The sequence below is a fragment of the Coturnix japonica genome, chromosome 10 (assembly GCF_001577835.2).
Source record: "Coturnix japonica isolate 7356 chromosome 10, Coturnix japonica 2.1, whole genome shotgun sequence".
In the NCBI taxonomy this organism is placed as follows: domain Eukaryota; kingdom Metazoa; phylum Chordata; class Aves; order Galliformes; family Phasianidae; genus Coturnix; species Coturnix japonica.
The window spans coordinates 5222033-5247711 of NC_029525.1; positions in this window are offsets into that span (position 1 = coordinate 5222033).

The following is a 25679-nucleotide window of genomic DNA, read 5'->3' on the forward strand; positions in this document are numbered from 1 at the left end:
AGATGAAAAGCCTATTTTTAGAAGGAGTCAGTCAGCAGCTTCCAGATTAGGGTAAGCGCCCAGATATCCCTCTGTTACCTCTGAGGCTATGTGGACCCTTTAGCTGAGCTTACGCCATAATTTATACAGTAGATATTCCCTGCCCGAGAGTGAGATACACTCTTCTTCAATACAGAAAGCTGAAAGCTGCTTATGTTTTTTGAACCTAGCATACATTTAAAAACAATTAATGTTCTGTTTTATTACTTCAGTTTAATGTAGTCGATTCATTATGGCTTTTTTTCTTCAATATGAGACCATGCAGAGCTGTAATTGTTCCTTAATTTTATTTGCATGGGTAAACTGAACTGCAGATTTTATTTCAGGACAATCTCTGTAATATGTCTATTGCCTAGTCCCCACTGTTTCTTCTGAAGCCTGTCTCTGCTATGGCTTCCTAAAGCACTTCTTGCCTCCAGAAGGACAGACCACTAGTTTAGAAAGTCACAACATTAGTATGACTGCTACACTTGAATAGATGTGTGATTGGCCCAAATTCCATTCATGATAGTAAGTTTATGCTAGTATAGTGTGCCATGTAGCAGATAGATGGTCAGACCCTGAGGAGGTGGAGATTAACACTGGTGTGTGTGATCTGATCTTGACCTATGCCTTCGTGTTTGTAGGTAAGTGGGCTATTGTCAACAGTGGGAAATGGACAGGCTGCAACCGAGAGCATGGTATTGATGCACTGTATTTTGGGAGCTCCTATCATCTGCAAAGCAGATAACTATCATAGAATAATAGAATGGTTTGGCTTGGAAGAGAACTTTCAGGTCACCTAGTTCCAACCCCCCTGCTATAGGCAGGGACACCTCCCTCTAGACCACGTTGCTCACAGCCCCATCCATAATAACAAGAGAGTACAACAGTGTCCTAACACCAATTTCATCCTAAAGTACATCAGTCATTTTTTTTTCAATTTTGTCATTGTAAGAATGGGAGATTGCAGGTAGTGCAAAGCAAGAATTTTCAGTATTATTTACTTCTGCTGAGTTTGTGTTTAATTTAAGGAAGCCCGTTGTTTATCTTGCTTTCTGGCCGTGTAGTGCCAGTTGTCATTAGCTGCCATCCTAAACTCTCACCTGTGTCACTTAGTCTTGATTGAACTCACAGAAGCTGGAGAAATTTAGGTCTGACATTAGTTTGGGCGGCAGAAAATTGTTTTCAAGAATGAAGAGAGGAAAAAGAAACTATGTATTCAACTGACTTAGCTGTGCTGGTAGACAAGCAAAAATACTAATTTTTGCTGATTTAACTCTTTTTTTTTTTTTTTTTTTTTGCAAGCCTGTATATGCTACATTGTCTGGCAAAAATAAATAAATAAAAATTTTACTAGAATAAATGGCATCCTTATTGGTGCTGTAGTCACTACATCAGCACCTTTTGAGGGTAGATTAGGTCTTAATAATAGATTTTTGAGCAGTCAAGTGCATTCTTTTTTGAGGTTGTCAAAATCATATTTGAGCTGAAGCAGACTTTAAATAAACTTGTTGCTGCTTTTATGGTATATTAATCTTCTATTAATCTTTTATTTGCATTTTAGAATAGTCTTAACCTTTGCTTTAGTCTATATATAAGGGGGACTTCTCATAACACTACATTGTCCATTCCATCTATTTTTCAATACCATTGCTAGAGTGTAGGTGGAACAATTGATATTTTGTTAGTTAGAATATATCTGTTCTCCTTACTGATTTTTACTCTAATGATTGATAAAAAATCTTGGTGTATGCATATTGAATTCTGTTCTCCTATGGTATTTCATATGATTTGGGAACTTCTTATTACACATCTCCCTTTGTTAAGTGGTGCTGCAACATCCCAGACTGTGATTAAAACATGACTTCAGATTACTGATCTCCAAATGGACTCCAGTTTAATCTAAATCTTCCCCTTCACCAGAAGAGTTCTTTTACTGCATTACATTTTAGTACTAGTTCCAATAATTTTCACAGTTGGTCAACTAAAATCGTAATATTAATAAAGATTCCCTTTTACTAACAACATTAATGCAGATCCTTCAGGCAAGACAGATACTGAAACAGATTTCCTTGCCATTAATGTATAGACTTCATATGTCCCATGTCCCACTTTCTTTCTGGGGAAATAAATGTGTTATATTTGCCAAAGGCACAAGAGTTCCTTAGAATCTACAGGTACATCAGATGGGGAGACTCCAGTGCTTCTTTGTCCTCAAATATCTTCACAGAATTGATGTATTTTACTTAACCTATTATTGACAATCTGAAGTTTCTTAGAATGTGCTGTTAGAATTTTGAAAGAAACTTGCAAGCAAGCAGGCAGGTGTCTGTGTGGTCAGAACTATTCTCCTGTATGGACAGTCCTAGTGCTTTTTTACTGTGTCTGATGTGGAACTCCTTTATGCTACTACTATCAAATTTTACAATTTAAGATGCTATTAAAGCCAGTAAATCAGGCTTGTGCAAAATAGATCTGTGTTGCCACTGTCTGTTCAATACTTGTACCTATTTGTCGCAAACTTGTAATTCTGAGACATTACTTTAAAAAAAAAGAAAAGCACCGTAAGTCAAAATTATCCATATATCACATTATGCCTGACAAACATGACCCTCTCACAGGATAAAATAAGCTTAATGTAGAAAAAGATAAGCATATGCATGAATTCCATTAGTGCTCCCTGATACAGATTATTCATGTAGAAAACTACTGGAGGGAAGAAATCACCAAGCACACAATTTCAATGTGAGATGCAACAGAAAAAGAAGCGTAAGCAGCCTCACTTCCCATAAAAGATTCTAAGAAATATATTACCATCTGCAACACATCACAACTTCGGTACACAAAGATCTAATTAATTAGTCTTGCTAACTGCATATTGTTAGAGCTGAGAGAGTATGTAATTCTGATGGGAAGTGTGACCAGACTGCTATCATTCTGGAATGTAGAGTTGCTAGTAGCTTTCATTTTCAGGTGATATGCCCAATGGGAAAGTCTCCAAGCACACAACACTTAAAAGAAAAGGGGAAACTGTTGAAGTGTTGTGATAGGCATTATAGAACCTTTGTGAAAAAATAGAGAAAGAAGACCAATTCATGAGACTGTACTCAATTGTCTAGAAATAATACCTCTCTACATTTCCTTTACATTTTAAAATTGGGATAGTGAGTTCAGTGCATGGTAGCTGTACGCATCAGTCAATCGAAATGAGAGGGAGTATAACTAAAGTTTCAGGAGCTTTTTGTGCCAGAAAATGTATGCGTGCCTCATTTTATAAAGTGATATTAATTCAGACCCTGATTTAGATTCATTAATATCTTTGATTAAATCCTAATGGAAATGTTTCCACATCCATGGGACTGTAAAGCCCGAAGGCCAGCTGGATGTTGCATGAATACGTTGAAATTGTTCAGAATGTGAAATGAAGGCTGTTTTATATGTCGAGTTGCATATTTGTACTCTTACCACAAGTATGAAACCCATTTTGCACTTCTGGGAAATAAGTCATTGTCACTACAATCTGTATGACTTTTACACTATACAGATAATCAGATTACCAGTACGATGAGCATTAATGTAATAGGATTTACTATAATTAGAGTCAAGTACACAGTAATCTACAATGAAAGGAACACAAAACTATTAGAGAAGATCATTAGAGGGATATTGTTTATGCTAATAATTTAACTTCTTAAAAACATGTCTGATTTTAAGCAGGATTTTTCTTTGACAAAGTGACCAATCAGCTCTACCCACAAGTAATTAGTAATAGTTGAGTATTACTCTTGTCAAGCATGGGGACAAGTGGAACTAAATGAAAACATGAAACCTGGGTGACTGCAAGCTACCTGTTTCATTGTCCATCCTGAATAAAAAATAAAATGACAACAAGCACAAATGACAAACTGGTGATATACAAGGCTTTTAACATGTAGATGAAGTAGCCACATTTTAAATTATGGTTTGAAACCCACGAGACCTTAATATATGTCGGTATCAATATATGCCAAATGCTCCTGTTATTTCTAAATAAGGAAACCATGAAGTTTTGGTACAGATTGTAGATCTAGCTCCCAAATGATTATACCAATATATATACCAATCTGTTGTAACATCCTGATGGATCATAAAACTTAAGGTAATAAGCTAAGCAGGTGGGAATTAAGAAATGAAAAGCTACTGAAAGATAAACCTGCTAACTAAAGCTTGATGCTGCAGGGAACTTTTTTGTGACTGTCTGGGGTGACGTAATGAAAGGATGACCACAAAAGTTTGAAGGAGTTCTTCCTGAGATTCAATCTAGCATCCTAAAAGATGCATCTAGCAGATAGATGGACAGGCCCTGAGGAGCTGGAGGTTGATGCTAGTATGTGTGAGCTGATCTTGGCCCATGCCTAGGTGTTTGTAGGTGGGAGTAGGCTGTTGTCAACAGAGAGAGATAGACTGGCTGCCACTAGAGCATGCAGGTGCAGCTGTACACTGGAAGCTCCCATCAGCTGCAGAGCAACTAAGAATAAAGGATTGCAATGTTTTCATCAGCAGTTAGCTTCTGCCATAGCTTAGTGTCATGGTATCCTATCATATGAGAGACAGTGGGTTAGATTCAAAATCCAGTCATGAGATACAGTGTGTATCTTCAAAATTTTGTGAAATCCAATCCAATTATGTAGAGCAAAAGTTATTTCTGCTGTTAAGAGTTTGTAAGATTAGATATTTTAATCACTGCATTTTTAGTTTTAAGAAAATAGCAGAGGTAGCATTGCTAACATTCCAGGAAAGTAAAGCTCTCCCATTATGTGTGAGTGTGTCAATATAAATATCAGCTTAAAGAAACTCTGGAGCCAAGGTTTTAAAGATGCTTCAATTTTTGAAAGCCTAATTCAGAATACGTGTTATATCTTTGGCTGGGTATCCCACATTCCTGCTCATCCTTGAAAATATTGGCCCAAATAAATACAAAATGTATGCACAATATTTTTTCAGTACAACAATGCAATAAAGATTTTAAATATGTCATTAAATAATCAACAGTTGGATTACGTTCAGGAATATGGAAATTAAGTACATAAAAAGTTTTTCTCTGCAGTTTCCTTAGAGACTAATACATCATCATGAAGAATGGTTCTGTTTATTACAGATACAGGTATGTTTGAGTAATTAATATACTTTTTTCTACTTCAAATTTGGCTACAAAACAGATTTTAAAGCTTTTTTTTTTTACTAACTGGTTTTCAGACTTCTCCTGCCTCCAATAATTTCTTTATAAACAAGGAAGATTCATGTGCAGATCAACAATCTCGCTATAAACCTGATTTTTATAACAAATAAGCAATTTTCTGCCCTCTTCTTTAGGGAAGACACAATCAATTTTATCTTCTTTTCTACACTGCAGTTATTGCTACTTTTGGCATAGTTAATCTGGCTCCAAATTTGCTGTGAGTAGACTGTTTTTTTTTTAATTGCCCCAGTATAAAAATAAAATTGCCTTTATGGCACTCTTGATATTACACTATCAAATTGCATAATGCCTGGAAAAAAGTGCACTAATAGCAGAAGGGAAAAAGAGGAGAATTAGGAAACTTACTATTACTTACTTAACACAGTGCACAGAGTTGTTTTTTTTTAGTTTGGGTGTTTGTTTTGGTTTCTGGTTTTTTTTTTGTGTTTGTTTTTTATTGTGTTTTTAAGCTAAAGAACTAGGGGAAGTAAATAATGCACTGATCAGATTTTGTCTAGTAAGGTGAACAGACTTAAATCACCTTTTGCTGTTACTGCAGCTTATTTGACATTTTTCTGATCAGATCTGCTTCTCTTGATTTAAGACATTAGAATATATATATATATACATATATATATATACATACATACATACATATACACATATATATACATATATATATATAAAGAGAATGTATTTATAAATAGAATATAAATACGGTAGTGTTTTTTTCAAGATTTTATTACTCTAACTTAAAATCCATAATCACATCAGTACTCTTTTTAATCTAAAAATTTCTACTTTCTAGGATGTTCCAAAAATAAATTGGCAAAATATATTAAATAAATTTATACTTTAATACTCTGTTCTTGAACAGTGAACAAAGAACTCTGCCCTTGTTCTTTGTTTGCTTCTTATCATCTAACACTTTACCTGAAGCATCCAAAGCATGAGCAAGACCCTGTTAGGGTCAGATGTACCCAGAGGGCATAAAATAATAAGGCTTCACTAAGGTCATCATTTTATAGCATGTGAGGGTCTAGCAGCATTGTTTATTCCATTCATTTTGGCGAATGTTGGAAGCAATGTTTACACTGAGTGTTTTCCTGGAGCTGACCTGAATAGTATCTGTCCCAAGGTCTATCAAGCTGTGATCTGCACTGCTGCAGTGCCAACATACACTGCATAACAGTTACAGTGTAATTGCTCTTCTCAGTATAACCTACAACCTTTTTTCTCATGATACAAGAGCAGGCTTCAGAGCTCACTTGCTATCCTGCCAAACAAGCAATTTACCCACCATCTGCATGTAAAGAAAACCCAAGTCGTTATGAAACTGCATACTTCTTACTCAGCATTGTATTTTTCTGGAGCTGTGCATTGACTTTCCTGTCTTTGAAACAGCAAGACAGGCTGCACGAAGCTCTCTTTTTTATTATTTTAGTTTTGGTTGAAGAACCTTACTTTTAGATCCTGTGAAAATTCCTCTAGCATATGCAAAGGACAATGTATGGAAAATAACTATGGATCCATAAATAGAGATCTGTACTGACATCCTGAATAGTTCTGCAGATCTATTTGTTTCATTGCAGTAGCAGAAACTCTTCCTCAGAACCATCTGTACCGCTACTGAGATCTGAAAACCAGAGCACACAAAAGGGATGGTGTTCAGTGGATGGTGAGCAAGGCTACTCTCTAACCTCCTTCACTTATTTGCAAACCCACTGTCCAAGTTATTCTTGCATACACATTGCTCTCACTCCCAAACTACAGAAGCTCAACCCGTTTCACTGTCAAAGTCAGCTGACTTCACACAGGTCTAGAGGGATATTCTTCCACCAGAATTTTGCTTGGATGTTAGTGACAAACAAATAGAATAAAACAATGACTGGAAAAAGAAATAACAGTGAATATACAAATGGAAATAAGGAAAGCATATTTCATTTCTGCTCATGTAGCCAAAAAATAGCGTTTCCACTTTTGTGAGTGGCCTCACAAGTAGCTGAAGATACCTTTTTTTCAGCATGGACAGTTTGAAAGTACCTTAGTGTACACTGACAGTCCAAGAAAGTGTGTGCATCTCAGAGGGCAGAAGATGTAGTATTTGTGGGAATAAAACCAGGACACCAATACTTGCAAGTAGTCACTGAATTCAGTCTCATAATCTGTGCATTTTACTTGGACAGCAGCAATAAATCACAAGCCCTGCAACAGTTTGTGGGGAAGGTTCCTCGTGAAGCTGAAGTCAAAGACTAAGGTGGGTCACTCTGCATTTGATTCATTCCTTACAACAGATAAGTTTCTGGTTATCTTATCATGCATAAACCATACATACCACCTGTTGAGCAGTTGTGAAATATTATTATTATGATATCCACAGTGTGAGTGAAACAGAAATAATTTCTGCTTTTGTCTTCCTATATTTTCATGTGAACATGCCTCTAAGTACTCCACGTTATTTTTAAAAGCCATCTTACCACTGCAAGTTCTAAAAGCATGTCGCTGTTACCATTATGCTGCACTTGATGATGTAACATAGTAAATAACTTGAGTTACCAGTGACTTCTGTGCATTTTCACAGCGTGCTGATATTTTACCAGAAGGAAACTTTCCAATGACTTATGCAGAGCTGATACCAGCAGTTCCCAAGGGGTGGAAAGCACAATAAGAAAAATCATCCAGCACAGAGGCAGGATGCAGTTTTCCAGTAGCAAGGAGAAAAAAGCAATCTATAAGCATTCTGATGCTATTCCAGCTGCAAGGAATTCTATTCTTTTGATGAATTTAAAATCAGGATAATACCAGTGTCATTTCTTAGTTACTCTTCCTCCTACTTGGTGTAGAAATCTGACATCTCATGACAAATCTAATGCTCCAGAAGCTCATCTTCTCTCTGGTGAATTATATTGCAAATATAACCAAATTCAAGGTCATAGCTAAGAATCCAAGTGAATATGATTAAATTAAATATAATGCATAGAATCTCATTCCCTTTTCTGTCATCTTCAAATTTATACCTGCCTCATTGAAAGAGTATAATGGTGAATAACACCAAACTTTAGACTGATGAATTTCTGGAGGAGTTGACTGTATGAGTTATCTAAACCTTCAAGAAATCTTAATATGTAATTTGCATTCTCTTTACTATACTGACACCTTGAACACATACTCTTGATATTTGTGTGTTTTCTGACTACCATTAAATAGAAAGAAGTTAGGAAGGAAATTACCCATATAAAATTCCCATGGATTTTCTCAAAACTTCTTCTGCAGACCCAGCATTGGTCTTGAGACATTTCTAGATCATTGCTGCTTTTGATGTGCTGTTATTTCGATGCTTTCCTCTTCAATATCATAAGCTCAATTTTTCTTTGCAGTCCACTGGAAGCATTCTAAGAACAGCTTAATTCACCTTCTGTCACCTGCCCAGAGTGGCAGTGCTCCCATTTGTTCAGCAGCAGCCCTGAAGTTGCTGATACATTGTGCTGTGAATTTTACTGCAAAGCCAGCTTCTAGAAGAGGCAAACTCCTCCATCCTCAAATAATATTCCTCCATCCTGTTACTTGTGTTTTTCAGAGACTGCTAGTTACTGTAGCTTACATAATTTATGTTTTACACACTCTTGTCAACCCAGATAAAAGAAGAATTCCATCACCTGGCTTGCATATGCCAGGTTTATATGAAAAAAGGTTTGGAGATGGTTTATGAAAATATTCTTCATGTTTGTTTGTAGTGGATGTGTATTCCACTTGCCTATATTTCAATAATAACTACTGTGAAAGTTATAAGAAAACTCACATAAAGAATATAGAAATGTTATTAAAGGGGTGAACAATCCCAGGATACCAAACAACTTGGAAATGCTATTTTAATTATTACCTTGTGCCTGCTGGCTTCATATTGTGTTTATTTTTCTATGTCTGTACTAATAATGACGGCTTATTTGCATGTGTGGAATACAGGAAGTACATGCGCAAAATTCTTGCACAGAATATGTTTTGAAATGCTGCAGAGTGAGATATATATCTACGACATCTACTTTTCCTTTATCAAGTAACCACTCTATCTGTACGGTGTGTGTAGCAACAGTTAACACTGAAAGACCTGCCCTTCTACTCATCCGAATAGACCAGAGCTATTTCCAGGCAGCAGTTACCATTACTCTGGGGGAGGGCTAGAGAAAGGCAAGAGAAAGAGCTACCCATGTTTGTTCAAGTATCCTACCATGGGTTGATTAAAGTCATGTGCTCCTGCTTGTCCCTTATCCTTTATCCCTTACAGAAGGAGCATGCGGCAATAATTTGCAGCAAGATTTTTATGTAAGCGTCCCCCTTACATGGATTTTATGCAGAAAAGGAACATATGGTTGTGAAAGAGCATTAATACCCAGGTACAGCTGGTCTTTGAAGATTTTAAGTGATCCAGATAGAAAGATTGAGCAAATGCATCCCAAGGGGGACCAGCTATTCTGATACTGTTCTTCATCACAAGTATTACCCTTACAGTGAGATGTCTATGGAAACCTACAAATAGAGCGACGATGGTATTGTCAAAAATAAGATAGTCATATAAGAAAATAAGACAAAAATAAAGCCCTTAACATAGCCAGTAATAGAGAACTTAATCAGTCTGCCTAGCTAGCAGCAAAATATAAGCAAGCAAACTGATTAATTTTTCTATTGTTATTAGTTAATGCAACAACCTAACATTCCCCCATGACAGCAATGTCTCTGTGCCAGGTTTTTATTATCCTGCAGTACTGGCACTCTTAAAATTCCTATTACTCAGAGAGTTTACATTGATTTAAGGAGTTTTGTTTGCTGGATATAAAAAGAGCTATCACAAAGAATTTAGTGTCAGACCTTAGTTGAGGATCAACCCTATTTTCTATTTAAAGTACTCAGTGGATTTAGAGAAAAGTCACTTTTAAAGAAGTTCTAAGGCACTAGATTTATCTGAGGAGCTGATCCCAAATAGCTGTGCTTTTTTAAATTTTTTATCACATGGAAATATCACAGCACTCCTGAGATAGTCAGGCTTCATTATTGTATATTCCAGAATCCCAAACAGAATTGCTGCAAGCAGAGACTAGGTGTAGTCAACTGCTCTGATGTGGGGTAAAAATCCCCAAGGTATATCTTCCCATTATAAACTAATTTGCCAGAGGCATAAGGAATAAAGTCAACATGGGAAATAAAACAGAGCCCAAAGAAGAAGAGCCTTTCAAACTCCCACTGAGATCAGCAGCAAATCTAAAGGTTACTCTCAATACAAACAAAAAAGCTAAAGTACAGAATCTGAAGCCAGGGGCTACATTTGGATAAATGAAGTTTTATTTGACAGGTCTACTCAAGGTAAAAATCCAGTTTCGGAAGTAACCCACATTGACATCTATGGTTACAGCATCAGTGACAATGAAGTTGCTAATACAAAATGGACATACAAAATGAAATAAAATTTTCTCTGAATTCTGCAGGGAAAAAATGCGTAGCTAAGGTAAAAATCTTGTTCTGGAACAGCTACTGGATAACATGTCTGTAACTGGTAGGATTAGAACTGCTATGACACAAGAAATCCTAAGCTAATTTGGAAGCAGAACAGCTGAAGAAAGGCTGTTCAGCAGAAGTTGGAATTAGAGCAAGAGGTTAAATTGCTTCAGATTGTTTCTGTGCCGATCTTGGAGCCAGATGTGAAAGTCTGGGCGAGATAACCATCTTTCCAAACCAGCAAATCTTTTGTAGGCCAGGAAGTTAAGAAGGCAAGATCACAGATCCTGTATCTAGGACTATGAATAAGAAAAATTTCCTTTTAGCTTCTCATGTAAGGTTAATTTAACAACCATGAAAATTAACAGGGAAGATGAGGTACCACTTGAAAAAAACAAACTAACAAAACACCATGAAATAACCGACAAAAACAAAACAAACAAACAAAAAACTAAAGTAATTAAAAGTTGCTTCGTATTTCCTAGGACTAAATACAGAAATTTGCTGAATTACGTAGATTTTCAGACCAAATGCAACAAGCTAGAGTAAATCTCAAGGAGGTCCAAGTCACAGTCTTGTTCTGTAATATCTGCACGAAGATTTTATAATGCTGTATGTTATTAAACATGTTGATGTCTAAAAATGTGCAGAAGGGCTGTCTGCTTATAGATCATGCAGCACAAGGAGATACTAGCTACATAACAAATTAGTAACGGCTGGATGATTTGAAACTAGAAGGCCTAACATGACAGTACAGGGCAAATTCCACTCAGTTTACGAAAGAAGACTACTTTACCTTGGGCGATAAAACAATGCCTCTAGATTGGATTTTGCAGGACCTGGGGGTGCCTTGTGAAGCTGTGTGATAACTTAGTCATGACAAAGATGCCACAGGATCAAGGAGCCCAGCAGAGAAATTCTGCTGCCCAGAAATATTCCAGTTTGAGAAATCTTAATTGCTTGAAGAGTTGTAATGAATAAAGGAATTAAGCTTGAGGTTAAAAAATTTAGAAAGAAAGTCAATTCTTCTGTGTTCCTTTATGAAAATTTTGATTTCTCTAAGCAATAAACTTGTGTTCTATCATCTTTTTCCTTTGAGAAATTCATTGTACGAAGTGCTTTAGATCTTCTGGTTTTAGATTTTCTTTTGGCAGAGGTTGTTTTTTTCACTGGAAAGAATCTTTAGCTTTAATGTCATATTTCAAAATAAATTTTCTTGCCCTTCTTTCCTTTCTCCCTTTGACAGCCATCATTGCTGAGTAATGCCCTGGGTCATGCTTTCAGAAAGTAAATTCTTCATTTCTAACTTTGCTGCAAAACCTACTGCAGAGTATATATCCAGTGGACTAGGCACTTGTCCCTTTATGAAATAATAGTTGAATTCTGTAAGGAATGTGTCTGACACAAGAGTTAGATGTAAATCCATAAAGAAACATGGAAGGAAAGATGACCAACTGTAGAAATGGTGTTAGGAATATATACAAACGTACATTCACATGTACATGCAATTTAGGAATATTATGCAATAAATGCATTAAATATATAATTTGTTCCACCAGAAAACACACTGTGAATCCAAGTCATTGCTTTGTTGGACAAGACTCCAGACCAAGCCAAAATCTTTGTCACGGAGTACAGGCAGCTTCATCTGAAGTCAATACAGTTGACCCAAGGTATCAAAGATAAATTTTATCTGGATAAAAAAGTCCTGAAATTATGCCTAGATAGCAGTTATTTCCCTCGGAGAATTTATTACCAGAAGAAAACTTATTTTAAAATAAAAGGAATCTTCTTACATCTCTTGGCAGAACATCAGGTATTTCAGTAAAATACAATCGTCTTCTCCAGCAACAAATTTCCACCCCTATCAAATCTTAGCACAAAAAACCACTAGCACTCAACTCGTATTTTGTGAATAAACTGAACCAATGTCTCTAATGGGAGCCTTCACCTAAGTAATATATTCTTTCATTGCTAAATCCTGCTTTCACTAAATTTTTAAATTCTATTAATTGTATGGAATGCAGAAATGAGCCTTTAATCACATAATGGTTATTGAGATAATCTTTGTTAAAGAGCAGGTTCATTACTGCTGAAGGTGACAGATTAACAAATCCTGGCAATAATGGCTGCTGTTTATTCCGTTGCATGGCAGGTCTTTTCAAGGTCCTTAGGATTTGTGTTATATATAGTTTGCTTTCTACTCCCCAGTTGTTGTTTTTTTTCCCCAGCATTTTAATTCAACTGGTTTATGGTTGCTCAACAGAAGAAAATGACTTGTTGGTGTATGACATGTTACCTCTGCGGTGTATGAACATATTTTGATTTCCACAGCACTGAGTCAGCATTCTGATGAGTTAGCATTTATATTCCCGACAGCTGTTTATTCCTCTCAATGTAATTTCAGAGATAAATGTCCAGAAGGGATTTGTTGCCCCAGATCTATCAGAAAACATATTTAAGATATTCTGTGGTATTTAAATCATAAAAACCCTATTATTCAGTAATGTTAGGACAAAAAGGGTTCAGTTTTGAACGTTAAATAATATAATCCTTACTATATTATTTTTAACTGTAATGTAGTAAAAAAGTATCTTACATTTTATTTTCTATGCAAAATCATATTGATGATTTTTAGGGAGAGAGTAAATTTAAGAAACATTCTGAAACTTCCAATATGTACAATTTTGGGTATTTTTTAATCCTTTTCTTTGGAATTGAGAAAGTAGCTTTGAGAAGAAGAGATAGTAACTGGTGCACATCAAGGACCAGACTTTGCCTGGAATAGCTCATCAGCTGCATCTTACAAAAGCCACAAGACAAGCAGGCACAGTGGAACATGAATCTCAATAGAAGCACCAGTGTACAACGATTCACTGCATTTTGAAATTCTACAGGCAATCCTCAAGGGTTTTTTGGGCAAATGTGATGTTGGCTACCATCATTCATTTGCAGTGAATTTTATCTACATTTTTTTGTTTAGATTTTAGTCTTGTAAAGTTATGTTGATGGTGCAGAGTTAAATAGATTTTGTTTTCCTGCACCATCTGTACAGACTCTGGAGATGGTGTGCTTGAGATTTGTGACCACAGCTGCCTGATCTTTGGATTTTAGGTAAATTAGTGCCATGAATGCCTGTAGTAAATCCTTCCAGGAGACTTTTCTCTTAGACTTGGGTTTGCAATATGGCGGAGTTACTGTTAAAGTTACTGTGAGTCAGATTATTGATGTGTATATTATGCAGACAAAAATAAAATGCAGTTCTGAATCTCCTTACATTACTGATTTTGACCATAGCTGTTGGCAGTGAATTCTACAAATTACTTTTGATTTTGATAAAAGAATTAAAATATGGATATTTGCTCTGCTCTCTGCTCTTTTAAGCTCAATTTTATTCTTGTCTCAGGAAAAAAGTAAAGAGGGGATCTTGATATGAGTGTTCTACAATCTCAGTTCATTCATTATGCAATTCAAATCCTGCATTACTTACCTTCTGTCATTTCCTACTCTCCAGTCTAAATAAAGCAATCCCCTCTTTCAAACTTTCTTTAGTTAGATTAGTTATATATATTGCTAACAATTTTCACCATATTTACATTGATTTTACATTTCTTCTTTTCTGGGGTACAGTAAAATGAACACTGAATGGTATTTTGTCTGCTCTTTTAGCTGCTGTTTACCGCCAATCCTCAGTTTTCACTGAGCTCTCTGCTCTATCAGGTTCTTCCCCCTAGCACGGTAACTATAACTTGAGAGATAAAGACAACAGGCCAAACTTACTTGCAGTCAGTTCCATCCATCTCAGCTACAAATACACCCATAGATGAACAAAGCAATAAATAAAAGCATCATGTTTTCTACTCCAGTTAATTGTAAAACATTTTAAATACAAGCAGTACTCTTGATGCTAAGCTCTTTATTAAAGTACCAACATTTAAATGTTACTATCCTAGAACTGTTCCCCCGAAGCCTTAGTCATGTCAATATATGATGCAATTACTGAGGATTACTGATGCAAATAATGGTGTGAAGGATTAAGCTTTAGCTTGCAAGCTTTAGTCTCATAATGTATGTGAGATTGCCTAGGAACACTGGGTGGTTTTAGTTTTGTTGTAAAGAAGACAGATAAAGAAGATAAATAAAGACGCTCTCTTTTCAGTAGTGCTGGATGAAAGAACAAGAAGCAGTGGGCACAAACTGAAACACAGAAGGTTCCATCTGAACATCAGGAAGCACTTCTGTGCTGTGCAGGTGACAGAGCACTGGCACAGGTTGCCCAGACATTGTAGAGTCCTCTCCTTAGAGATCTCCAAAAGCCACCTGAGCATGGGCCTGGGCAGCCTGCTCTGTGTAACTGTATTGAATCTAGTCATTCTAGATCATTATGGCTGTGACATACGTACCATAAATAAAAAGGTATAAGTAGAATAATCTCTATGAACTGTTCATGAAAGTACATTTCAGCCATTTCTGTACAAATGTTGCAGCCCCAGTGTAGACTTTTGTGTCCTTGTCAAAAGTCCTTAAATTTATATTGAGATGTGACAGTGGCTACATGTTACTGTTATCCCCTGTTTGTGCTTGTCAGTCTTTTTCTGGCTTTGTAGAACATCCTGAAGATTGCAACACCTGTACTGTAATTTTATATTTGTGTTCAGCATCCCACTTACGTTTAATAGCATAGTGAGAGTAGTCATTAGGGTCAATGTGTTTTTCTAGAAGATACTCAAAGCTTAATGGTCATCTTTAGTCATGTCTTTGTGGATAGTCTTGTTTCTATCTCAACCTTAAAAGATTTGGGAAAAAGAAGTGATTTGATTGTTTGAAATACTGCTCTAAGTGATAGTGCACGTAGCTCTCTGCCTCTTGAGAAATCACTGGCTTACACAGTAAGCAACTACATGTACTTCAGCTGCAGAACTTTAAAGAGTTTGCACTCATTCATGATTATTCATGTAATATTCAACACAAAACTCCCGGTACTCACTAGTGATATAAACATCGCGAATAGTACCAAGATCAACAGCAATAATGCATTTCTTTTGCATAAATTGAGTATCAGCTTCTTGGTAGTACTGTTATTAGTATTTTGTGTGACTTCTGTGACTGGAGCTCTCAGGTGAGACTGATAATCATCTGTCTTGACTTGGCAGTTATGTCTAAATGGAAGTATTGCTATGACAGAAAGGTCTAAATGGTGTTATTACATATTGTTTAATAGAGTTGTTTCTCAGTCTGCAAGCAGAGCATATGCCTACAGCACCAAAAGAAGTAATTCCGTGGTAATCTTATGATTCATTGCTGTTGTGGTGGAAATAGTAGCAAAGAATATGCAAGCTTAAAGAGCTGTAATTTTTCTAGGTACATCCTATTTTTAAGACAGAATGCTTCTCTGAGAATTTTGTGTTAAGATGCAGTCATTTTATATGATCTTGTACTCAAGATGTGTTTAAAATATGGAAAGAGTATGTGTGTATTTCAGGTGACTCGTCAGCACAGTAACAGCGGAAATGTATATTGCTAAGTCCACTTCCTTTGGTACATATGCCTGCTCAAAATTGACACTTCCATTTTATTAATATTTACCAAAACCTTCACTTTTATAATAACAAAACATTGCAGAAGGGAAGAGTCTTCTTAAGAGAGAAATACAGGCTGGGTGAGTGGATGGATGGATGGATGGATGGATGGATGGATGGATGGATGGATGGATGGATGGAGGGATGGATGGATGGATGGATGGATGGATGGATGGATGGATGGAAGGAAGGAAGGAAGGGAGGACAGACAGACTGACAAATCTTTTAGGTACTTCTAGCCAAGAACAGTCAAAAAAACAAAAATATTAGTCTGAGACTGCACTGATTAACCATAGAAGCCTGACATTATGGAAAGTCAAACATCAGAAAAGAAAGTTCCAAGGCCAGAAGATACCTTTTTTTCTGTTTTTGTCACAAGCTAAGGAAGAACAGATAACTGGGTTTTAGGCATTTTCAGACACAAGATATTGTCTCAGAAGGCATACATAATGCATTGCTATGGTGATGGTTACCACAGATGATATAGAAAATTTGTAAATATTGTGTTTAAGTATAGTTATCTTACATAAGCAACTGCAACTTCAGCTAGAACTGCCTTTAGTTATTTATAATGTGTTAGAACTTGTCTTACATTTTGTGTAGCAGTTAGTTTGAGAAGTAATGATTTAAATAGATGAAAGTGCAGGTTATTACAAAGTGCATCACACTGGGCACTTTGAGTGCCAACCTGGCTTGACTTTTCAGTACAAAAAGAAGCTTGACAAGATGGATCCAGCTCACAGTAAAGCCATATTCTGTTTCCTTACCTACTATGTCACTGGACAAAGCACCACTGGGCAGGACCTAAAAGTTGCTTGGACATCTTCTAGAAACTGCGGGTGCTGTTATGTCCAGCTTACCTTATTTTGGTTTCTTATACTTGCATATCTGATTCTTTAATTCTTACCCTCACTTTTTCTTAGTTTTAAATTTCCTTCTATAAGCTGCTTCTTTTCCAGAAGAAAAAAAAAAAAGAGTTCCAGCTTTCTCAATCACTCTCCATGAAAGAAGCCATTTGTTCTCACATGTCTGACCACTGTCACTGCTCTCTGTACTTTTTCCAGATCTAATGTAACCTTTTCAAGATGCAAGCACCAGAGCAGCAGACAATATTCCAGGTGAAAGCAAGCTACAGCATTATATATTGCCATGATTATATTTTCTGTTTTGTTCTTTTTTCCTGTCCTAACAATTCCTAACATTTGCAGATTTGAACTGCTGCTATGCCCTAAATTGATGTTTTTATGGAACTATTTGTCACAATCCTAAACTTTCATTTCAGCGGTAACAGGCAGCCCAGAGCTCATCACTTTATTCATAAGGCCTAGAACACTTTTGCCCACATACATCATTTCACATTTATCTACGCTAAATTTCCTCTGCCATTTTGTTACCCAGTCACTTACTCCTACAAGGCCCATCTACAGTTCCCTGCACTCACCCTCATACTACATTGAGTAAATTTGTATCCTCAGCAAACTTTCCACCTCACTGCTACCACCTTTTAGAAAATATTTTTGGAATTTTAAAAATAGAATGAATCCTCACAGAGTTCCACTTATGTTTTCTGTATGTAATTCCACTAAGCTTGTAGAGCTGAAAATCTGGGAGGGGGCATGATTACAGTGCTGGGTAGCAAGGTATTCAACCCCAGTCTGTAGGGTGGTACAGAGCTGTGTGATGACATATCTCAGACTTGCTGTATAAGAATTATTTGCAGTACTGTACTATGCTCCTCTATTCTCAGTGGAGAACTGTGCATTTTCTGGCAAAGTTCTGCATTTTCTGAAGTCCTCTCGAAAGGGATTTCTTCTATATACAGTCCAGTCCTGAAGCCTTTGCCTGTCGTGTTTGGACACCCATCTTACATAGCCCCCTTCATGTGATTAGATGCATGCAGCCTCACAAGTCAGGAAAAGAAACTGAAGTCAAACTTCCAGTGAGAGGTAGGAGGCTAATAGTCTTTGCCAAGGGAATGCATCAGAGCACAGAAACAGCATTTCAGATTAGTGGAATTTAAACAGTACACAGCCTCGTGACTGGATGAGACACAGTGCAGCAGTGAACTACGTAAAGCAGGTGTAGAAAGTCCTTGGTGGTATGATTTGGTTTGATATATGAATGCAAAAAAGGAAGCATATATAGACTGTTTGAAGCGATTGAGTATAACAGCAGCAGTTAGTAAAACAGATGAAACCTGAATGTTGAAACAGTTACTTGTTTATATTTGGTTTGGACTTTGGCGGCAGGATTTAACAATACCCTGAACTTAATTTTATCATTTGAATATGATAAGGGGAATATGAGAGGTTTCCAGATCAGCAAGGAATCATCTCAAAGTTTATGAAGTGTGAAAACTATCACATCTGAGATGTATTCATGTATTTGGCAGTGAGTTGTATTTGGGTGCCCTTTGCCTATGTCTGGGTATCACAGGTTCAGAAAGAAATACTTTGTTTAACAAATGCAGTGAAGTGGAGGCAATATTTGTCACTAAACCTTTGAAACATCATAGTTATATTTGTATTGACTGGTAAGGAACATAAAATAATGAACTCAAAAAGTAATACTGACAAATTGAAAATAAGAAATGTTTCTAACCCTCTGATATCCCTTCTGTTTTTGCTGTTGGCTTGTTTTGTGGCATGCCCAGGACAGTTAGGCAAACAAATCATTGCAACAAAATGTTATGATAACGTCACAATAATTCATCATCATTCACAGTAACAATTTCCAGTAGGTAGCAAAGATATTTGTAATAACTGTTATATGGTGCTACCTAGTGGCCAGATTGAACAGAACTTTATCAGGGACAGGCACCTTCAGTTTTCACTAACTGCCAAAAGCTGCAGTTGCTGCTTGAGTTTACAAGTACTGTGGTACAGCAGACGGCCTTCTGCTCTTAGTAGATACACAATTTGCCTGCAGCTCTAAACTCTGTAAGGCCATGGCTTCTGCACCAACCTTCTCAGACACAATTTTTTGAATCCTATGTTTTTGATTGGCAAGGACAGAAGAGAAAGGATGTATTTGCAGCTGTAAATTCAACATTGCTCTTTTGACAATTTATGTTTCAATTACTAATTCTAAGTATTAATTGCTGAGAAAAGTAAGTTCCATCTCTATACAAAAGAGATTGATGAACTTCTATAATTTTATATATGGTATGGAAGTGGGGAAAAAACAGCTTACACCATTCAATGCATGAGCTTGTAGTAACTTCTCAATCATTTTATCTTACTGTGAATTTATTTTTTGTAACTTTATTTTATTTCTAGAAAGCAAAAATTTGTATTTATTTAGTCTGAGCATAAACAGATTTAGGATGTATTTTGAGCCTAATGTATAGTAGCATATAACCCAACATATGTATGATGAAAAAATAGAAGTTAAACAGGAACTTAGATTTACAAGACAGATCACCACCTATCTAAATAAATGGTAACATAGTCCTGTCCAAATGAATTGTAAAACTCTGGGGCTGTGGCTTAGCTCTGCACTTCTCCCTGAATCTACGATCTTTAAACAGTTTGTACATAATATTTTTATTAGCTGAAAAAATGTAGTGCTGTCTGTTCTCCAAAAGGACTTATAATTACAGTGATGTTCTGCCAAAATTGAGGTTTTTTTCATAATGAAAAATGTTGGATTTCAAATGTTAACAACTGATCCAAAAGCTTTAAAATACAGTTGCCGTAGATTTCTGGAAGGTATATTCTGCAACAGAACAAAGCCATTCCAAAACTGTAAACATCAAGAAGAAATCCATACAGCAGACTTCAGGAAGAAAAGAATTACACGCACTATAATGTGTGTATAAACACAAATGTGTCACATTTACATGGAAATGGACAAGCTGTATGACAAGTCTCTTGTTGCTTGCAGCATGAAAATTAATGGCTGCATAACATCACTTTCAAAAAATAGCATCTGATTTTCACTGTAAGGACATAACTTATTCAATTATTCCTTTGGCAAGCACTGTGATGGAATCTTAATACATGAGATAGTAACTCATACATGTATTACTAATGCAACTGAGAGTTTTCTGCTTCAGAACTTTAGCCCTCAATAACAGAATAAAAACTTCTCAAACGAGGTGCAAGTACAAAGTCAGAGGAAAATAACTGTTTTCTTCTCTGTGATCTGCATGACTTTAAAAAGGGCCATTGTCAAATGTCTAGTGATGGATATTTGTGCAGGAATAAAGGAAAGCAACAACAAAAAAATTAGTTAATTTAAAAAAATAAAGAGTTTTGACAGCAGCGCTAATTAATTTGAGGTCATATTCAGGCAATTAATGACCTTAACTACAATTCCATCCTTTGCCTAATAGAGATTATCTTTTTTAGAAAGGACATTCTGGGAAAGAAGGGACAGACAAGACAATGATCAGGTCTGGGGACAACACTTTCTGATCCAAAACTAGACCAAGAATGTATCATTAACACTGATATGCAGAAGCCATGCATTGGGCTACTGGTGCTTCTGCCAGGCCACTCTGTAACATGGATAGGCTGCTTGCCCTTTGAAGTCCTAGACCAAATTACAGTATGCAAAACCCAGAGTTACTTTGTTTCAGCTCTGTAAATGATCACATTTTTACTGTATTTATAAGAAATGCTGTAACTGTCTCAAGAGATAAAACTGTGAAGTAAAGCAGTATGCCCTTAGTAGGACTTTTACCCTAAAATAAATAAATAAATAAAATTGAGTGTGATTTCACACCTCTTTTGCATCTTTACATTTGTTTTCTTTTTGCCCATGGTGCTTTACTGACTGAGCTGTGTAGTGGTTGTATTTCCTTGACTCCTAACTAACAGAATCATCCTAACATTTAGAACTGAGGTGATTCTTCTGTTCCCAGACCATCTATTCTGCAGTGATAAGACTGATAACTTGCATAATAAAAGCATAGCTTTACATATGCTCTGTAATTGTGTAACATCTATTATTATCTGTGTTACCAATGAACCTTTGCTTGCCATGATGCTTCCATTAACTTCATCTGTTATTTTGCCTTTTGTTCAGTCATTGAAGCTCTTGAGTATCTGTCTGGCATTTTTCTATCATTAGAAAAAATATTCAACAAATTATTGAAAATATTTACAAATACTGGGCAAAGGGTAGTTAAGGTAATTCCCATTTTCACCTCTGCTTATTCCTTTTTTTCCCCCCCTAACACTATTTTTCTAGTTGTCTGTAGATACACCACATTTACTGCTCTGGTGTTTTTATAGGTGGTAAACGCTGTCTCCTCTCGGTTGTCTTGTCGATAGGTAACCTGTTACTTTGTCATGTAAGGTGTGAATGTGTGCAGGTTATGTGTGGGTGGCACATTTGCTTTGCTTCCAGCTATGCTGCTTTCTTTAAAAGAGAGGTCATCATTTTTCACAATTTGTTACAAGCACTTGAAACTCTAGTCTACACAAATACTGTGGTGACCATGGAAGATTTTGACACAAATGTTCTACTTGAGAAAATAATAACATAAGCCAGTTACATATTACATTTTTCTCCTTGATGGAGGACATGAGTGTCAGCATACAGAATCTGAACAATGCTCTCAGACACAGAGTTTGAATTTTGGAAGGTCCTGTGTGGACCTTGAGGGTCCAACCTGGAATATTCTGAGTTTGCTATTCTTATCAGGAAGAATGTACATAACAATGTTATAGTGATACTACCTATATGTCTGCAGACTCTGATAGTGTCATGTTTTATGGCACCCAGTTGAGGTTTTTAGTGCTATTAAGTGATTTTTAATATAGTCTAGCTTCAGGAAAAGTTCAGTATTTGTCTACTACCTCCCCAGTGTGGTTCTGTACCTCCAGGCACTTCTTAATTGGTTTGTTTCTGTAAGTGAATTGTCTTGCAATGTTAGAGAACCAGAGCTATGTCTTTAAAGCCAGACAACACATATTTAGGTTACAAATGACTGCAAACTTCCTAGAAAACAAGTGAATGCTTACAGAGAAAAAAAAGAACTTGCTGGGGATTCATCAGTGGATGGTATAGAGTAGCCCATGCTGTTCAGTTTTGGCCCATGATACATAGCATTATTTGGCTTTTTATATACTTCTACCATTCTTTGTTTCTCTGCTACTCAAGATGAACTTATTTCTTCCTACTACAATATTTTTCCATCACTTCACAGTTGTGAAGTTTCACAGCATCTCCACAAGGTAGAGCAACCCAGTCTGTAGCTGAAACTGAACAAAACTAAGCTAGACCTGCAAAGGAATGAAGGCTTTTAAGTTTGCCTTTTATATGCTGCTGACACATCAGAACAGAACTACAGCTTTTAACTACTTTTTAAGCATTCTCCTCAGTATGCAAGTTTCTGCCCATGCTATATACAGAATTTTTTCTGTATATAATGAGCTGTAGTCCAGTCTCAGTTAGCCTGCTCACTGAATTAAGCAAAGCGTCTCTCACATTTTAAGCAAGTTTCGTTATGAATCAAATATTTTTCTGTGTATGTACTTAGTCCTTGAACACTGAAAATTAGCAGTGTCATCAGTGCACTATATCACTACACATGGTAGTAATAGGTGAGCCCTGGCATTCATCAGCATCAAAAGACATTGGTTTACAAAACTGAATCATAGTTTACAATTGCCAAGTGTAACTGGATGCAAATGAAAAACTTCTTGAAAGCATCTGTGGTGTACTTCACATATGTGGAAACTATGTGACAGGAAATATTGTGATCATTAATATTAATATCATCATGATACTGATAATTTTAACCTGTATTTGTTGAATGGTTGATTCAGATGCTCCTCAGCAGAAGGGGTTCCTTCTTGGTCACTCATCTCCCAGGTTTCATGCAGCTCCATCTCTGATACAGCCCTCAGCTTTGTTTGTTCTGATAGTGCTGGGAAATGTCTGTGCATACAGTCTGGATAACAATAAAGAAATAAAATAGTTGATACATAGTTCAAAAAGCCACCTACTCTTTGATGTGATGCAACCTGTGATGCTGCATTTGAAAATATGACTGTTTTATGTAAACATAAATTCTTCTGACCTTCTATGGATAAAATCGTTTCCATATTTCCACTTCAAATAGCCTTAAGTGGTACTGGCCAGACTAAACCTGTGGGCATTTTGCAAATAAATTTGAAATTATTACTCTGCATCCACCCTTGCTCAGCCAATGAAGAATTGGTTTCCTACTGTATCAGATGGACAAGTAGTAACGAAACATTTTTTCCTGTGGAATCACTAGTTGTTGTGCTTTATATTACTGGGAGGATTTTACAAGAGAAGAGTAGAATGTTCAAGTCACGAGTGTTTGGAAGAACAAATTCTCCTGTAACACCTCTTAGATTGCTGTGGGTGAAATTCTTTGAAATAATGAGGCAAAAGAGTTCCAAGTGGTGTTAAATCAACTGTGTTGAAGTGGCAGCACATCACTCACTGCTCACATTTCACTAGTACAGTTTGCAGTTTTTGCATGGATCTACATTAGTCTGAGTGACCTCTTGGAGCCATGCCACATTTCCACCACCTATCAGATGGTTCTTTCTGTAGGGCATGAAGACAATGGAAACATTAAAATACCCATATCTGCCAACATGGCCAGGTCCAGAAAACAGAAACTGGCCTCTGCTGTGCATGCAGTTGATCAATAGCATGGATTGATTCTACTTGGTGTGCTCAGTCAGCCTGCAATAAAGAGCCTCTTTAACAAGTACAGTGGGCAGGATGGCACGCAAGTGCTAAGCCTGCTGTGATGCTGAAGCCATTTACCGCAGGCACAGCAAACCTCTGACCACGCGTCTGAATTGGGCAATATTCCTTCCATTTTGAATCCTTTGTCTTATTAATCAGCTTTTACAGGGTACTGGAGGAAATTATTTTAATGGAAATAATAAACAACACTCTTTATCATACCTTCCTCTGTACCTCAGAACAGGATTTATCAGAATCCATCTAGAAAAATTCACAGTGTACAAAAACCTGCAATTTAATTGAATCTGCAATATATGTTTGTGAATTAAAACCTATTATGTGCATGACTTACTGTGAACATAGCATGTGTTTTTCTTTGCCCGTTATCTTGTAGATTGTTTGCAATAACGGATTCTAAAATGGGCTTTGCATATTTGATGTATGCTAGGGGGGAGGGGAAGGAGGAACAAGAGTAATAGTGAATGAGCTAAGGCAGCCCGAGGCATTTTTCTGCCTGCACAAGGCACAGACAGACAGCATGGATTGGGGACGCTGTTCCAACAGTATCCTTTACTCTTTTAGAAATGTGCAGCACTGGCTTTCTTATTTTTCCTCCATATCTGCTATGATGTTGTCAGGGAGACAGAGTCCTTGAACTGCACTCAGCTGCAGAGGGTACACATCTACCCTCTAGAATAGCACTTGTCCCCCAGCCTTGTGCTCCCAGGAAGATGTAAGGCTGTTCTGTGACATGCTTCTGTATGAAATGTTTAGGTGGAGTAAAAGAAAATTTTCTCTGCACTGTCCTTGTAGATAATTCAGAGAAAACAAAAAAATTGAGTCCAAAATAAATATTCTCAAAGGCTCGGGTTTATAACATATTTATAACCCATTGTGTTTAGGTTTGTGTTGTACTTTTGCAAAAGACTGATGATGTGAAAAGACCTTATGCAGCCTTTTCAAAACTGGTAGTTGTCCATGTAAAGCATTCTATTCTAAATGTTTTAAAATGCACAAGAGCACTTGAGAAATCCACCATGCTGTCATTTTCCTGGGACTGCCATAAAACTGTACGTAAATTGATCTTGAAAAGATACACTGTATGGACATCTGTTCACAAGTAAATTATGGTAAAATGTCTGTTGCATTCTAGAATAATTGGATCTCTAACTGCCAAGTTAAAACTATCAGGTTTTCAAGAGACAACACAGGCTGTAGCTATTTTAAAGGTTAACGTGATTTTAGACTTTAATTTTTCTTATTTATTTTATCAAAATCCTTATGATATGCAGTCCTACAGTTTTTCTTTATGAGGAACCGTGACACTTAGGTGTTTAAATCTGTTACCGATGGATTGGTAAAATACAATATTTTAATTACGTGCTAAGAGGGTATTCTATACACAACCCTTGAACATAACTCTGCAATCTTTAGTGAGAAAACTCAGACCTAAAAGACTCAAATTCGGAATAAAATAGACACGAAAATTGAAAAATAGGTCACTAGGATATAATTGTGAATACTGCATTTTTTTTTCACGTTATCACCGCTAACATTTAGTCAACATTGTTTCTTAAATACTACGAATGCTTCCTGGTGGCCAAAGAGCATTCTGATTAATTTCAATTGTTCTGTTGATATTTGTATACCAACAATATAAATATTGAAACCCTTTTTAAGCAGTTGTTTGTTGA